The sequence below is a fragment of the Sceloporus occidentalis genome, unplaced genomic scaffold (assembly GCF_023333645.1).
Source record: "Sceloporus occidentalis isolate IW3139 unplaced genomic scaffold, rSceOcc1.0.p SCAF_165, whole genome shotgun sequence".
NCBI lineage: Eukaryota > Metazoa > Chordata > Lepidosauria > Squamata > Phrynosomatidae > Sceloporus > Sceloporus occidentalis.
In genome coordinates, this window is record NW_028317145.1 from 1,093,213 (window position 1) to 1,110,485 (window position 17,273).

Genomic DNA, 17,273 nt, shown 5'->3' on the forward strand with positions numbered 1-17,273 from the left:
AGACAGGGATATTCTGGAGACCAATAGTTATATATATATATATATATATATATATATATATATATATAATGTCAAAAAATAGAGTATTGCAGAGTATGCGGTGATACCTTTTTTATTGGACCAACATAATATTAAAAAGACAAGCTTTCTATCATTAATATTATGTTAGTCCAATAAAAAAGGTATCACCACATACTCTGCAATACTCTATTTTTTGACAACGTGTCTACTGGACTAATACGGCTTCACCCTTTTTCATTTTATATATATATATATATATATATATATATATATATATATATACAGGAGAGGGAGTGTGTCAGATATCACATTAGATGCCAAATTTAAAACCTTAAGTGGATCAATTCCTTATTCTCTGAAGGTGCTTTAAGTCTCCCTGATGATCTTTTTCATGCTCATATGCGGACGCTGGCTGCACACTGCAGTCACCAATATGTTGCTGGAGCAGCAGATCTGGTGAATGTGTGGCTTTTTCGGCAAGTAGCCTGCCGGTATTTGCCCAGTGTGCCAGATCACCATACAAACCATAACAAACTGAGTAAGTAGTTTCAAACAATATGTTATATTTGAAAATAGTCAGAGGGAAATCATAGGCTCATATTAGCACCCAGCTACATGATTGCTGCAGTTGGGGACACTGAAAGTGTCAAAGTGTCAAATTCTTTGGCCAGCTGCTTGTCCTGAATTTTACCCTTAGCCCTTCAAGTGCCTTGGGAGCGGTAATAGTAAAAATGTATATTTTATCTCTGCTTGAAACAATGGAATATTTTTAGAATTTCATTTTTCGTATTGTAAGCACAGACAAGGGTATTTTTTTAAATAAACATTCCAGGATTATTATGAAATATAATTTAATTAATATTTGAAAATAATTAAGTATTCATAGATGCCTCTATGTCTGGCTTTCAGCTCACTACCTTACATGGGTCATGGGACCCAGGAGGCACTTTGACTGTGGTGTCAATTTGACATCCCAAGGCATATTCTTTCAAGATAGATTCATTGAGAAAGAGAATAGTTTTGTACCTCTCTGTGAATCTATCTGCAATATTCTGGCCTCTCTGTGGACTTGGTACGAAAAAAGGCGGTGCCACGGGAACAACCTCTCCCCAGTTCCTCCAATCGTGAGAGAGGGTGTGCCCGGAGAAGAAGAAGAAGGTGAATGTGGAAAGACATTGAGAGAGATGGCGTGAATGAGAGTGTGAGGACGTGAGTCATGGTGCGAGAGAGTGAATTTATGAATCATAATATAACATAATGGATGTGGCCATGGTTTTGGTGGGGGGGGGGCAGCATTTCATACTTGGCCTCAGGCAATCTTGGGCTGACCCTGTACCCTCCATATGCATCATGAAGGGCCAAACTTTTTTTTTTTTCCAATGGATAACTATGCATAAAACATACTTGATGGTGTGGAGTAACGATCAATAATTATTATAGATTCAACTATTCACTCCTGTCTGGAGCAGAAGCGTGATGGGAGTGGGAGCGCAGATGCCCTGTTGGTGACAAAGCTTGCCAGGATCGACATCAGGCTGCTGCATACATCCAAGGTTGAGACGAGTTGCCTGTGCCAATCACCAGGTAGGTGCTTCTCTAGTTGGTCACCTTCCTCAAGGAGAGGAGAGCCGATCCTGCCATGAGCCACCTTATCCCCATCCTGAGGGTATCCAGTAATCTGCCTCACGTGATTTGTTGATTTGTTTAAATGTCTCTTTATCGGTTTATTAGTTCTAAAGCCTAACTTGATTAGTGATCTATTTTATCACCTTCCAAACTGTTCCGCTGTGCATAAAAGACCAGTTCCTAATCGATCAATATTTGTTTAGCTAATAGTATTTAGTAGTAGTTGTGTACTTTATTGAGTGGGAAAAGCTGATATCAAGTGTCCACAAATGAGTTATATTGCTTTCCTTATTACTCCTCTGAGACTGTCTCTACTCCTAAAGAGTGTGTTCTTCTCCCTAAGTAAGTAAACTGACACAATATATCTTACTTTAACTCATGGTTTGGTAAGTTCCTTACCAGAACCCATCTATAACTCTATTCAATATTTATTCATGGGATTGGAGAAGACAGGGCAGCACCTGTATTATTGGTACCTTGGACTCCATCATAATCTAATCAGACTAGTCTTTCCTCTCCTTTTTTTTATAATTTCTCCATGTCGTGATGCAGAAAGCTGTAAGTGGATTATTTGTCCACTGCCCCTACACCCACCTATATTGCCCTTAACATATGACCTATAGGATATAACATACTAGACACATTTGCATGTCCAGTTGTATGGACAGGAAGACAACTGTCAACTAACCTGGGGGAATATGGCAAACATTCCTACACAATAACTAGCCTGGACAGTGAATGGTCAAGTTCAACAGATATACCGAAGCCAAACATACAATGCACACTAACTAAGAGCAGTTTCAACCCTTACCTATTTCTAGTAACAATAAAAAAAGCAAAACAAGTGCTGTTAGTTTAAATTTCACCTAATATAAATTGGAATGAACTTCATAATAAAAAGAGACCCACATTCATAATTGAAAGAGACCCACATTCATCTGCGATACTAGGTAGGAAAAGAGACTGCGCCTCCCTGCATCTGGAATTTTATCCTCAGCAATTTTCTGTATGCAGGCCTTCGTAAGCCCTTATATTAATTATGGTAAGGGGAACCATGAACGTAAATCCAACCCTGGAATTATCCCTTGGATGCCTTTGCACCCACTTGGAAACATTTATGCAGGCCTCCATGGCAATGCCTCTTAAATATATGTGAGATATTTTGTATATTTCCAACAGCTGCAAGACGCAGTTGGATCCATTATGACAATAATAGTAATATCATGTATCACTTTATAGACAAGTAAATCTTGGGTAAGGGTGGCTAGTTTTGTCCTCCAGGAAACTACACCAAAGGCATATCTGGTGATAACTCAAAATAATGCCACTTTCTTGGCGGTCAATGGTAAGTCCTCAGTAAAGGTTCTAAAATAAGCTGACCTGGACAGGAAAACAAAGATCATGTTCAGTATGAACAATGAAATGAATGAAACACTGACATCCTTTAAAAGAAGTAGCTGAGGGAGAGGGCCAAAGCGGTAGATATCTCCTTTTGCGCCCGAGGCAAGCAGAAAATTGTGCCCCCCACTATATCTATATGAGAAAAGCAGGTAAATAAGTAATGAAGAAATTAATGATATTAGAACTGCAGAGTTAAAAAAATAATAGTAAAACAAATTTCCCCAAACCCAGTGATTTATTCACATTTTGACACTGAGGGTTGTACAGCATAACTCCCATCAATATATACCGAGCCTGATGGTGGTACAGTATCCATCAATATATGTAAATCTATACTGAGCCTGACAGTGGTATACCACAACTTCCACCACCACAACAATATAACTCTTATCATTGTACAGTGATCCAGACACCGAGGGGGGTGCAGTATATATCTTACCATTACAGCACGATAGACACAAGTGGTGGTATGGTATATCTCCCATCACTATATACTGTGCCAGACATTGACGGTGATACACCCTAACTCCCATCACTATATACTGAGCCAGACACTGACAGTGGTACAGTATATCTCCCAATATCACACTGGTATATTAATATTACTTTTTAATTTTATGTGCTGGGCCATTGGCTCAAGCTTTCCTAGTTTTTACACCAAGTAGCTGTATTGTCTTCAATATTGATACATTATTAAGGGTCAGTTCAAGTATATTAAAGGACCAGCAAAAAGCAACTATGAAGGGTTAGCCCATCAGAATGCAGCAAATAGAATGCTCCAATGTTACCAGTTTAATTATATTTATTTTTTCATTGATACCTGTACAACCGATGTCTCTAGCAAAAGATATAATGGCCACACACTACCATTCATATTCTTATTGCCATTCATATATTTGTGAATGACATGTCCACTTTAAATCAGTTTTCTAGAGAAACTGTAGAAAAATTGTAATCTGGAACCTGAAATAACAATACGTAACAATTCTACTCTGTTTATAGAGCGATACCGGTGAAACGTTCTCCTTAAGGAAAGTGTTTTCTGGTAGCCTGGATAAAATTACTTTGCAGATGTTATAAATGATGTGTGTAAATTTACTGTACGCGCCACATCTTCAAACAATATGGTGAGTCTGGCAGATGGTTCACTACCTTCCCAATATTGTACGTTTGTAAAACACGCCACTCTTCTTTGCTTGGGATTTAAATGATGGCTTCCTCTTTTTACTCTTTGCATGCCATACTATACATTACTCACCTTTTTCATTTTACCCAGAATCTATTTTCTGAGTACAGAATTCAAGATACAGTACCACTAGGTGGGAATGGCCAACAAGGTAAAGACAGTTAATCTTTTGAATGTCGGGAACATTAAACATGATGCTGGAAGTATTACTTAGCCTTCTGTTAAGATGTTTAACATTGTACTTTAGGTTGCAAAAACACTCAAGTCTATCAAGGTCAACTTTTTATTTATCACTGTCTTTGCGACATTTAAAAAGAGTACAATCTATTTTTAAAGACACCCATTGAATTTAATAGCACAACCTATGAAGCTGATGCGTTGCATATATAATATATACTGAGCCCTTTCCTCTGCATTAAAATGTAGAAGATTATACAAAATATAAATGAACTTTTATTATCAAAAGATGCTTTTATAGTGGTCATTGTGTGTGTCATTACTTGCTAATAAGACTTTAATTGAAGAGATTCTGTTTTTCTCTAGGAAATTTTTTTTGGGCAATTGCTACCGCAGTGCCAAATGTTTACTGTTTATCTGTCAAAATTATTTTTAATGTATATGTTGGTTCACTTTCCGACTATTCATATTTGAAGTCAAACAAAGTTCTTGTATAATTTTCCAGCTAGCTGATTCTCCGTGTAGACAGGAATATATACACGGCTTTGTGAAGTCATCTCCAAGTGCTACTGCTCCGAAGCTGGACTTTTTTGAGAACATAGCCAGAATTCAGGAGAAAGGATGTCAGTGTTTCATTCGGAGCTAAGACTCCTAGAAAGGACGGAAACGGGTGGGGAGAAGGAACTTCCTGTTATATGGATGGTTGTAGTTATGACAGTATTAATAGAGATTCCATATCGCACATTCCTAAACTCGCTAAATCCCAGACACTATCCTCAGTCCTCATTTATTTTATGATAGAGTTAACAAAAAAATATTAAAAGTTGTGCTTAGTTATTCTTACATATCTATAATTTCTAAGAAAAAAAATAAAAATAAATGTGGATAAACTAAATTCCATGGTGGGTCCCCTACCTGACCCCAGGTAGACTTAGATTCCATTATGCCTACCAAAGGCAAGGTAACATATTTTAAGGAATGGTGAGCGGCGGAACATAATCTGCTCCATAAAGTACAGAGTTCAAAATTGTAGCACTCTTAGCTGAGAACCGATATCAAAACATGAAAGGCTTGCCATATTAAATACATTTTTTTTAAAAAGAATTAAAGTAGCGCAGGCCGGCCGCATCAGCATGCAGCGGCCATTTAGATTAGATTTCGGGCGGCCTGGGGGGCAATTGTCCCACTGCCCAGCCCGCCCCTGGCGCCGGAGGAGGCTTCCAATCCCGCTCGCAGCCACTCAGCGGCTGTTTTCAATGTTAGTTTGCTGGCCGTCTGGCCCACGGATCTGCCGCCCCACAGGGAAATTTCCCGGTATCCCGGTGGGCCTGTCCGGCCCTGGTGTGAGCATGGATGTGTATTTGTGTGTGTTGGCATGGATGTGTAATTGTGTGTGTGTAAGAATGGAAGTATAACTGTGTGTGAGAGCATGCATGTGTAAGTGGGGGAAATGAAGTGTGTGTTAGAATGAATGTGAACGTGTGTAAGAAAAGATCCTGCTTTTCTTTGAGTTAAATGAATATCATAACATTGATATTGCGCATCCATAAATATACCTACTGAAATATATTAAATAAAAACACTGTACCTTTTACTATACATTATTTATATCTTTATCAGTATGCATTTATCACAATTTGTACAGCACATCTTTATCAGTATATCCCAAGGCAACAAACTTCCAGTGTCATCACAATAGCTCTGATGTCATAACCCCACGTTGTACTGGAGAAGTCACTTGACACTTGGTTGCCTGAAAGTGTAGAGCTTTATTCTCATTCTCAGTAGAAGTCTGAAGAAACTTGTGTATATTTTGTTTTCTTACGTTAATATCCAATATGCTGGTTTTCCAGCCACTGGATCCCTGTGATCACGGGGAGTTCTTCCCCCACCAATGTCACATCTGCTGGCGGCGCTTCAAAAAGCTATGGATTTTAAACGCTCACTTGAAGACACACAGCAAAAAATCAAGAGAGAACGATGATCAACAACTGCCCATAACTATTAATGGTGTGGAGCAGACAGAAGAGTTACGTATTACCACCGGTTCATTTGAACAATGCATGACCTGCGGAGACTTTTACATTACTGATGCCCAATTTTCCATCGGAACACCGGAGATCACAGAGGGCCAAGAAGAACAGATCCTGGAAGATCCTGCGTTTCTAGCAGCTCTGGATCCTGTGACAACCTTCCAGGCCTGGCAAATAATGAAAACGGGAAAAGTGGCTGAAGTCCTTCCCGCTAAAAGATATCTCCAGACAGACGCGGTTGACTGCATGCCCCCTAAGAAGGCCAAGAAGTCCAAGAAGACGGCCAAGAAGACGGCCAAGGACATTAAATAGAAGACTCGCAGTGTATGTGCGAATCAGCAAATAAAATATTGTTTAAAAATCTAAGTTGGTCTCATGATTATATGGGATGGAAACTGTATAAGAATTTATTTCCCTCACACAGACTAATTGAATAAAAGAATAATTGTGACTTGAGTTGAACACCGATATCCTTTTAAAATCTCCTGTTCGTAAATGTAACTTGGGTTTGTTCTCTTTATACATTTATATGTGGTTTGAAGAAGTCTACTCACGGGATGCTTGGACCTTGTAAGCAAAGGGTTCTGTTTTATTCCTGTACCTAAAAAGCACCCATATATTCTGGGGTTTCTTTAAAATTTCATATTGATAACGGTTTCCCCAGCCAAAAAGACGTTCTTCAACTGACGTTTGCAGGCAACAGTTAAAAAAGGCACAGCATGTGAAGACACGCAGCGGCAGATCAAGATGAAGAATCCAAGTATTGATCTGCGAGATACCCATACTCCCTGAGTCCTAACAATCCTGGTGTTTATGAGACAGCCCTAATTTTTGTGTGCTGTCCAATGCAGATGGGCGCTTTTGTGGGCAGTCTGAATCATGACCCCCTACGACAGATTTTAACACCTAAAACGTTGTGGGTATGATATCAAGATAAGACAAAATTCACCCAGTAAAGCTAGATACTAGATAAAAGGTAATTTTTTTAATGTAAAAATCCTAAAGTAATATATTTCTATGCATTTAAGAAGCCCTCTTTTGTGTGAGAAATGATTTTTCTTTACATAGTCTGGCTAAGATGTACTTCACTGCTATAATAAAAGTAAAATGTTAAAAGATGGGAACCAGTGTGAACTCTCTATATGTCTGCTGGTGTCACAATTTGGCCTAGGGCTGTGCTTAGAGGAGGGTACAAAACCAGGGGCAGATAGCCCAATCAGGCTCCTCAGTGCACGGTTAGGGCAGTTAAAAGGTGTCTGATCTCCCCAACCAGACACTACACATGCTTGTACCTATGGCAGTGCCCATGAAAAACCCCATGTTTGCCTATGGCTGAGCTTTCTAAAGAGCCCTTTCGAAACTATCTTGAACCGACACGGGGAGAACAGCTACAGAGAAAAGCCTTTTGCCCCCCTATATGCCACTCTGCCTCCCTGATATGCCTTATACCCTTCTATATGCCACTCTGCCCCATGATAGGCATTTTGACCCCCTATATGCCACTCTGGCATTTAGGGGGTTAAAAGGCATATCATGGGACAGAGTGGCATATAGGGGCTATAAGGCATTTCTGGAGGCAGAGTGGCATATAGGGGGGCATAAGGCTTTTACATAAAAAATATTATACAGTTTGTTCAAAAAATAAATTAGTTTACTGACCTTCTACTTTGGGGCTTTTTCATCTTGACCTCCGTCCTCTGGTAGCTGCAGGCTGCCATTTTCTATGCTGACAGGATGTCACTGACACGACATCCGGTGCTCCAGCAGTCTGAGTGCGAGGGGGCGGAGCTTTTACCCCTCACACCGGCCGCCGCTACTTTAATAATTTTTTTAAAAAAAATTAATTCGGTCCGGCTTGCCATATGAAATAAAAAAATAAATAAATAATTAAAGTAGCGCTGGCCGGCCGCATCAGCACGCAGCGGCCGTTTAGATTAGATTTCGGGCAGCCTGGGGGGCAATTGTCCCCTGCCCAGCCCGCCCCTGGCGCTGGAGGAGGCTTCCAATCCCGCTCGCAGCCACTCAGCGGCTGTTTTCAATGTTAGTTTGCCACTGATCTGCTGGCCCACCGGGAAATTTCCCGGTATCCCGGTGGGCCAGTCCGGCTCAGAGTAGCCAGTTGTGATAAATGTATCCATGCTACAAATACCACCTAAAGCCCAGACAGCTTCTTAAATTATCCTGGATGCCCCAAGTGGTCATTTGTGGAATTTCACAGTAAAACAATACTGATACTCTAAATTATTAAAGCGCATCTATCACCTTTACCAAATTCTACAATTTGGTGTTCTGCACACTCAATAAACAAATATTTAATAATTAAAATGAGCAATGGAAAGTGCCAACTCAACTTCTTATTCTCTGCACAGAAGCTTGGGCTTCTTGATCATTAACATGTGTAATTGATTTGGAGACTATCTCGTCTTCTTATCTCCTTTATAAATGTTGACCTGAACAGTCAACAATGTAGCAGGGGAAAATAATTTAATTAAAGTAATAATCATGTGGCTCTTGAGAAAAGGAAGTAAAAATATATTTTTTTCCATGGGTGTGTTTTTATTATTCACATATTTTTACTCTAATGTGTAAACACAGTTACATGAGTTTAGAACCAATAAATATTACACTTGGGAGAAGCGAAAAAGCTGCTGCTCAATTTTATAAAATGGGACGTATGCTTAGTGCTACTACTCCATCTTGTGGTTATTTTGAGTCTGAAAACCCAAGAGAGCACGGGACAGAGAGAAAAAAGACAAATAAAGTTCATAGTCTCTTGGATTACAAATGGCAACCTTAGCCCATCCTTTATGGATTTGTGTTTGGGGATATAAAGGCCTGAAGTGTTTGTTAGTCCTACTGATTTCACATTCTCTGGGGCCGTGATCGATTACGAGTGCCATAGAAATCCCCCCTGCCTCACAGTGTATTTTAATGGTCTAGGGGCCATGCTAAGCAATATATGCTAGGACAATCAGTTTGAATAGGAAATCAGCATTTTTGTTTTGTGTCCATTCTTTGGGAAATTATTAGTACTAAATAAATATGTTTGGCTCATGCTATACTGAATCAGTAAGTCCTGCCTGAGTAAAGCCTGAGCTTCTCTGCCACCAGCTTGAATTTCACCATCTATAGCAGTCGTATATACCATCAATAAATTGGTATACTTCACCAGGGCTATCGTCGGTCTCAAGGCATGGGGAGCAACATTTGATCATGCCCAGTCCCCAGCCAGATCCCAAACACTCTTGTCTAATTTATTCCTACTTCATTCTCCATTAAAAGTTAGCTGGGGCTATCCTCATCTGCTTCTGATTGCCAGAGAAAAACTATGCTATGGGCATCAAGATCGACTTGGAATAAAATCCAGCATTGAAAATAATTGATCAGCTCCAAATGTCATAGCCGTACCTTAGAACTTTCAGCATTTGACCCTACGTTTCAGGGGTCCCAGAAGGAAGACTTAAATCTAGGTCACTAAGGATCAGAATTAGACCAATTTGGTTAATACATTTGGAGAGTCGAATCTTCATGGCTATTTAATGGTTAATCAGCTGATTTAGAAAGTTCCCAGATATACTCATAACGTCGTTGTGTGGGAACCTAGCCCCATAGCCCTCACAATTACTCAAGTAGGTGAACCGCTATGAAGAGCTTTGAAAGTAAGAGTGAGGATTTTGAAATGAATCCTGAAGCGCAGAGGCAGCCAGCAAAGAGACTGACAGAGGCGAGAGACGCTAGTAAAGCAATTGATGAGAAAGACAAGTCTCGCAGCAGCGCTCATGGTGGATTGTGAATGGGTGAGACAGGTAAGAGGGAGACCAGCTAAGAGAGTTACAATAGTCAAGGAGGGACAAGAGCCTTAGTGTCATCTTGTGTTAGGAAGGGATGAATGTGGGCATTGTTATAAGATGAAGATGGCAGTTTGTTGAGACAGACTGAATATGGGGGATATGAGAAATAAGCAAGTGTGAGGGGACAGGGAGATGATTGCACTATTGACATTGAGGAAAGCTGCTTAGTGAATGTTAGCATTGGAGGGAAGATGAGATGTTTTGGAAAGATTGAGTTTTAGGAAGCGTGAGACATCCAGACAGAGGGGAGGCAGTTAGTTACACGATCTAAGACAGAGGGAGAGAGAGCAGGAGATGAAAGGTAGATCTGGATGTCATTGACATACAGCTGGTATTGAAAGCCAAAGGCTGAGATGAGTTTACCAAGTGATGTAATGTAAAGTAAGAACAGATGGAGTCCTAGAACTGAGCCTTGGGGTACCCCAACTGAGAGGGGAAGTGTTCCAAGAGAGGGAGACGCTGAAGGTACAATCAGAAAGGTAGGATATGAACCAGTAGAAAGTAGTGTAAAAACGAAAACCAACAGCAAAGTAGGTAAATGGCAAGCTGACAGGGACTTGACCAGGCCTAGGCTTCACTGGTCACCTAATTACACAAATTAAAAAAACAAAAACACGTTTATCCATACACCCAAGAGCAGGCTTTAGGTCAAAACACTTGTAGGTTATGTTACAAGCTCAGACATACAGAACAAGTTCTACAACTAATCACCTGTTTAAATAATAATTAGAGGAAGACAAAGAGTACATAGAAATCCTATAACATTCATTCTATGTAACTATGCTCCATATTACCTTGGGGAGGAAATTAAAAATGTGGGCCTTATTATCAAAATATACAATCATGTGCATTCAGATCCACATATAAGGCCCACATTTTTCCTCACTAACAGAGCTATTGAAAAAAAAGCCAAGTGCGCTTCGAAACGCGTTTAGCCTGCTATTCCCCCTGTGCATAACTTGCATCAATATCAATACTGCTCACGGCACTCCGGACCGAGTAAGATTGACTTGTTAAATCAACAATTTTATTTATTTATTTATAATTATTTATTTATTTATTTAAATCTTTATCATGCTCATCACGCACGAGGCTAACACTGCTGACACTAAGGACCTCCATCAACCTACTACAAGCATCAGCAGACCTCTCCCTCCCTGCGCCCACAACTGCCAGCCATCCGCTAACTCGGCAGCAGCTAGGCACGGTCGATAGAGCCTACAGGGTAAGAGCTCTGCGGGACACAGCATAAGAAGATCGGTGAGAGGTGCACAGCACCATATTTAATTCTCCCGAAAAATCACAATAAAGACACACGGTATCTAGAAACATTTTCACAGAAAGGATCACTAAGGAAGTCTTCACAGAAGGCACACCGAACACTGATAAGCGTTATCACCGACAAACTGTGAATAATACGATATACTCTTTTTCACAGCGGACTATATTTGAAATATTTTACATAACAAACAGCAGTACTATTGCGTCATCTACTCGTCTCCGATATATTTATAGAAACCAACTATATGAAATTTGTACATATTTCACATGAGAAAGACATTATCTCTTGATGCAATAATCAACTACCTTGAGCATATTGTGTCATTTCAATAACCAGCTTTTCCCCATTTTATACTTTTTATCTATTTTTAAATTTTTATTATAACGAGATACCCTACCTTATAGGAAAGTTATTTTATGCAATTTATTTTAGAGTCTAGCTGCAAGGGCCGTGCAGCTGACCCTACTTTTGTATTTGTTTTAATAAATGTATCTATGTTTCTAAACCACTGTACACGGTTCCACTGATTGGATACTTTCAAACATTCTATATCACCACACACAACACCACCAGCTGTATTCTAACATACCATTCAGGGACCTCATTAGAGAACAGTAATAGTCTTTATACTCATTTGTTTTAGGTTGTAAAGGGTACACAACCTCATCTCAATACCAGTTCTCATTTGGTCCTACCCTCTATATTGTCGAGCTACCTATTTACACTGTTATTCTAAATAAAAAAGACTATATAGGAGAGGCTATGAGACAACTAAATGATATAAATACATATCAAAAATTAACTTCAGATCCAACTAATATAAAATAGAACTCCAAATAATGCTTAATGAAGGTCTGCTCTCAGGCATCTTAACAAAAAATGAATATGATTATTTACTAGTAAATTATCCAATTATACCTGTATTCTATCAGCTGCCAAAAATTCATAAAGACGAAAAGAATCCCCAAGGGAGGCCAATTATCTCCGGAATAAATTCTATAACTTCAAGCTTATCCGAATACATTGACATATTGTTGCAACCTATAGTGATGAAACAACAATCCTATTTAAAAGATACAGGAGATACCTATGATACTTACCCATAATTATTTTTGGTTTAACAATCAGTTTTTTTCTTCAATTAAGAGCCACTGCGATGGGCACAAATCTTGCCCTCAGTTATGCCAACCTTTTTATGTCGGGCTGGGAACAAACCTTCATTTCTCCTCACTTAGGCCCAGAAGGGAACTTAATAGTATATAAAAGATATATTGATGGCCTTTTTATTCATCTGGAATGGCTCCCCCGAAGAATTGAATATTTTTATTAATTCATTAAATAACAACCAATGGGGAATAAAACTTACTACATCATATAGCCGGGTCGAAGTAAATTTCCTTGACCTAACTATATACATAGAGAATTCTACCATCAAAACAAAAACTTATTTTAAATCAGTAGATGTGAACAGCTTCCTCCTTTTGGATAGTTGTCACTATCCACCATGACTTTTAAATGTCCCTAAAGGACAATTTTTAAGAATGAAGAAAAATTGTACAGACAAAAACAGTATGAGCTCCCAGCAAGGTATAGAAGAAATTCCTTTGTGGAGAAAAAATCTGACTCTAAAATTTTAGATAACACTATCCAAAAAATAGGCCAAATAGAACAACATGATATACTCTTCAACAAGAAGGATGAACATGAAACATCCAAATTAAAAGAGACCCCGTTGGATTACAATGGTGCAGGAATAAAAATAAAAAAAGTGATACAAAAACATTGGCATCTACTCAGAACAGACGCTTATTTAGAACAAATCCTTGGACCACAACCCAAAGTAGTTTTTAGAGGCGCACCAAGACTAAAAAACAGTCTAGTCAAAAGTCATCTTATTAGTGAAGAGGAATATAAAGAGATTCCAAATAGGGATTTAAATGGTTTTCAAAGGTGCAATTCCTGTTTGGCTTGCAGGACAACAAAGAATTCTATGAATCAACATAATAAGAAAACAAAAAAAAAAAAAATCTTCATCTATAACTAAACAAGAATATAATATTAAATACCCCTTAACGTGTCATACGGAAAATATTATTTATCTTTTAAACTGCCCTTGTGGTTTTCAGTATGTGGGACTTACGGCGAGAGCCCTACACACACGGGTAGAAGAACACATAAGAAATATATGAAATTGTGTTCAAAGCCATAGTGTTATCAACCCATTTCGCAAAGTATCACAATGGTGACCCCGGACAATTAAATTTTATAGCGATCTCCAAAGTGAACACATTTTGGGGAGGGTTTTATTAATCGACTAGGAAAAGTAGAAATTAAATGGATTTACACTTTAAAAACCCTGATACCTAATGGGTTAAATAATGACTTTGAACTTTATCATTTCTTTGAATGAAACACATTGCAACTATATTATTACATTGTTACAGTTTGCAATCTGCTAGACACACAGAACATATTTTAAATATTTATAATGATTGATACATCAGTTTATTCCACAGTAATACATTAATACAGTACATATTGCACTATTTTTGGTTTCTGTTTTATAATTTTTCATGTGAGACTCGCACATCGTTCAACACACCTATTAGGCAGTGTTCATTTATTTAAAAAAAATTTTTTTCACTGATTGGATTTAATTAAACGCAGTCACCTGGTGTTAATTGTATGTTTTTAGGTTAGAAAGTTGTTGAAGTGTCCTGGTAAAGCCCCATCCCTAATTAAACTCCTTAAATAGATAGACAGGGAAACCATGCTAGGCCATCAGGGATGCCATTCCTAACTTCCTACCCCTGACAGGATGTGTAAAACTATGATGGAGATGCTATGGCTGTCCCTTCCTAAGGCTTCCTCAGGCTTTTCCCGTTTGCTTTGATCTTGTTTGTCCCCCATTAGTTAATGTATGCATGAATGTGCCAAAAACAAACTGAAAAATTTGTCTGAATCATTTTTGGCCCATTTACACGTTAGTTTTTGGACGCACACATCCAGGGCCGGCCTTTGGGGTGTGCGACCTGTGCTGCCGCGGGGTCCGCCGCCGCGGGGTCCGAAGCCGCCAACGTAGCGTACCGCTGCCGCCAGCAGCGTACCTAGCGGGTAATGTCCGCCGCTGGAGGAGCAGACTCGCAAGGGAGCGGTATCGGAGGTCTTTAACAGACCTCCGGCTCCCTTGAGTGATTTTAATCCGGTTCAAGGATCTCCCTTGAACCCGGCTTAAAATCACTCAAGGGAGCCGGAGGTCTGTTAAAGACCTCCGATACCGCTCCCTTGTGATCCGCGCGGCAACAGCTGCTGTGCGCCGGGGTTTGTTGTCAGATCCCGGCGCACAACACTGAAGCCGCGCCCACCGTTGTTCGTGCCCTCTGACCCGGAAGAAGACAGAAGAACTGAAGAAGAGGAGCGAAGAGAAGGAAAAGAGCTGTAAGGAGAAAAGAGGAAAGGTAGGAAAGCATTCAGTGAGAGTGAGAGTGGATTGGTATATGTGTGGATTAGTGTATGTGTGGATTGGTATGTGTGTGGATTGGCATGTGTGTGGATTGGTATATATGTGTGGATTGGTATATATGTGTGGATTGGTATACGTGTGGATTGGTATACGTGTGGATTGGTATACGTGTGGATTGGTATGTGTGTGGATTGGTATATATGTGTGGATTGGTATATATGTGTGGATTGGTATAGATGTGTGGATTGGTATATATGTGTGGATTGGTATACGTGTGGATTAGTATATGTGTGGATTGGTAAGTGTGTGAGAGTGATGGGTGTTATGCTGTACCATTTCCAATGTCTCTTTCATTATCTAATTATGCTCTAAAAGTACATCATAACTCCCATCATTCTATACTGTTCCATACAGAGCTGGGAGGCAGAGGCCTTGCACCCCCACCGCAGGACTCCTGAAAGGTAAGTGAACTTCAAAGAGGGAAAGGGTAGATAGTTAGGAGGGGGTAGATAGGGAGAAGGGAGTGAGACAGGGGAAAGGGGGTAGATAGGGAGAAGGGAGTGAGAAGGGGTAGATAAGGCAGAAGAGAGTGAGAAGGGGTAGATAGGGCAATCATACTCCTATCATGCCAAGTCTGTGAGTAAATCCTGGAATCTGGGTATGCCTGGGCATGATAGGAATGTGATTGCTGTTAATATATATATATATAATATTATTTAATTGTTTTGTCCTATTTTGGTGTGTTACTTACTTTAAATAAAAGTGTTAGATTTTTTTATGGTGTGTGGGGGGTCATATTCGGTTTTGGCCAGGTAAATGCTGCACTTTCGGTTTCAGTCCAGAATTTGTTTCGGTGCATCCCTACTACTAAGCCAGACAATGAAGTGGTTTTGTTACAAGTTTTTATTCCTTTCTTTTTTTGGGATGGGGGGGGCGCCAGAGGAGTAGTCCGCACAGGGCGCCAGAACACCTAAGGCCGGCTCTGCACACATCTACACACTTACACGCTCTCTCACACTCTCTCAGATTCTCACTCATTTCCGTTCACTCTCTCATGCATTCTTAATGTCTCCCTACCTTCTCTGCCAACCACTTCCGCTTTTGTGTCTCGCAGCTCTGCTTCTGTGTCTCGCATCTTCTTGTTCTGTATCTTCTTGTTGTCCTCTCTTACACCTTCCCCTTTTCCTCATCTTTCTAATTTCTTCATCCGCATCTCCGCGGACATAACCTTCTCACAAACGTCAGCCAAAATGGATGTCACCAGAAGTTCCGCCATTTTGGAGGAAGATCACACAAGGTTATCTTGGGGCAGAATTGCAGCGGTTCTGGTGACATCCTGTTGCTCAAGCCTCCAATCATGGGGAAAGGATTTCACCGGAAGTTCAGCCATTTTCACCGAAGTTCAAAGCTCTGTCACTTTGGTGGAAGTTTGTTGGGAGGTCATGCCTGCGGGGATGCGGACTAAGAAAGAAGGGAGAAGAAAGAAGAGAGATAAGAGAAGAAAAAAGATGAAGGGCAAGAAGATGCGAGACGGGGAGGTAGGGAGACATTCAGAGAGTGGGAGTGAAAGAGCCCACAGAGTTTGGATGAAAATTCCAAGTTTTTTTTCTTTGTTTTCATCCATTTTGTGGGGGTTTCATTTTCAGTGATTCGTATGAACTGACAAAATCATCACATTTCTAAAAGTCTAGTATGTATCTTTTCTTTTTTGGGCTGCGTGACAAGACATATTTGTATTCTGTTGGCAGCCCATATGATCACAATCAAAACATCACAAGGAAATAATGTTACCAGGTAGCTCAAGGTGCTGGGTGGATTGTAAATACACACCTTGCAAATAAATATTTCAGTTTATGACTGGTAACTCCTTAGAAAAAAACAGAACATTAGGAAAAAATAGACCCCCCCCCTTTTTTAAAGTCTTTTATCCCCTTAATGAGCTGTTAATTTCTGACAATGGCTGTTGTAATATTTCTGTGGTGCTCGTGTTTAGCTGCTTTCTTCTCTCTGATTTAATGATTTGATTACCTCCTAAGTCGCCATAATTGTATACAGTTAATACACTTTAACTGGGCCCCTGCATTTTTTTTTTGGTGTTGCTACAGGAACACCAGCTGAGTGAAGAAAGCAATCGTTGATTGCCATGACATGCCAGGCACATCAATTGTCGTCAGTGTAAATCAGCAGATAAAATAATCAGGGTTGGCCCAAGACATTGTGCTGCCTGGGTCCA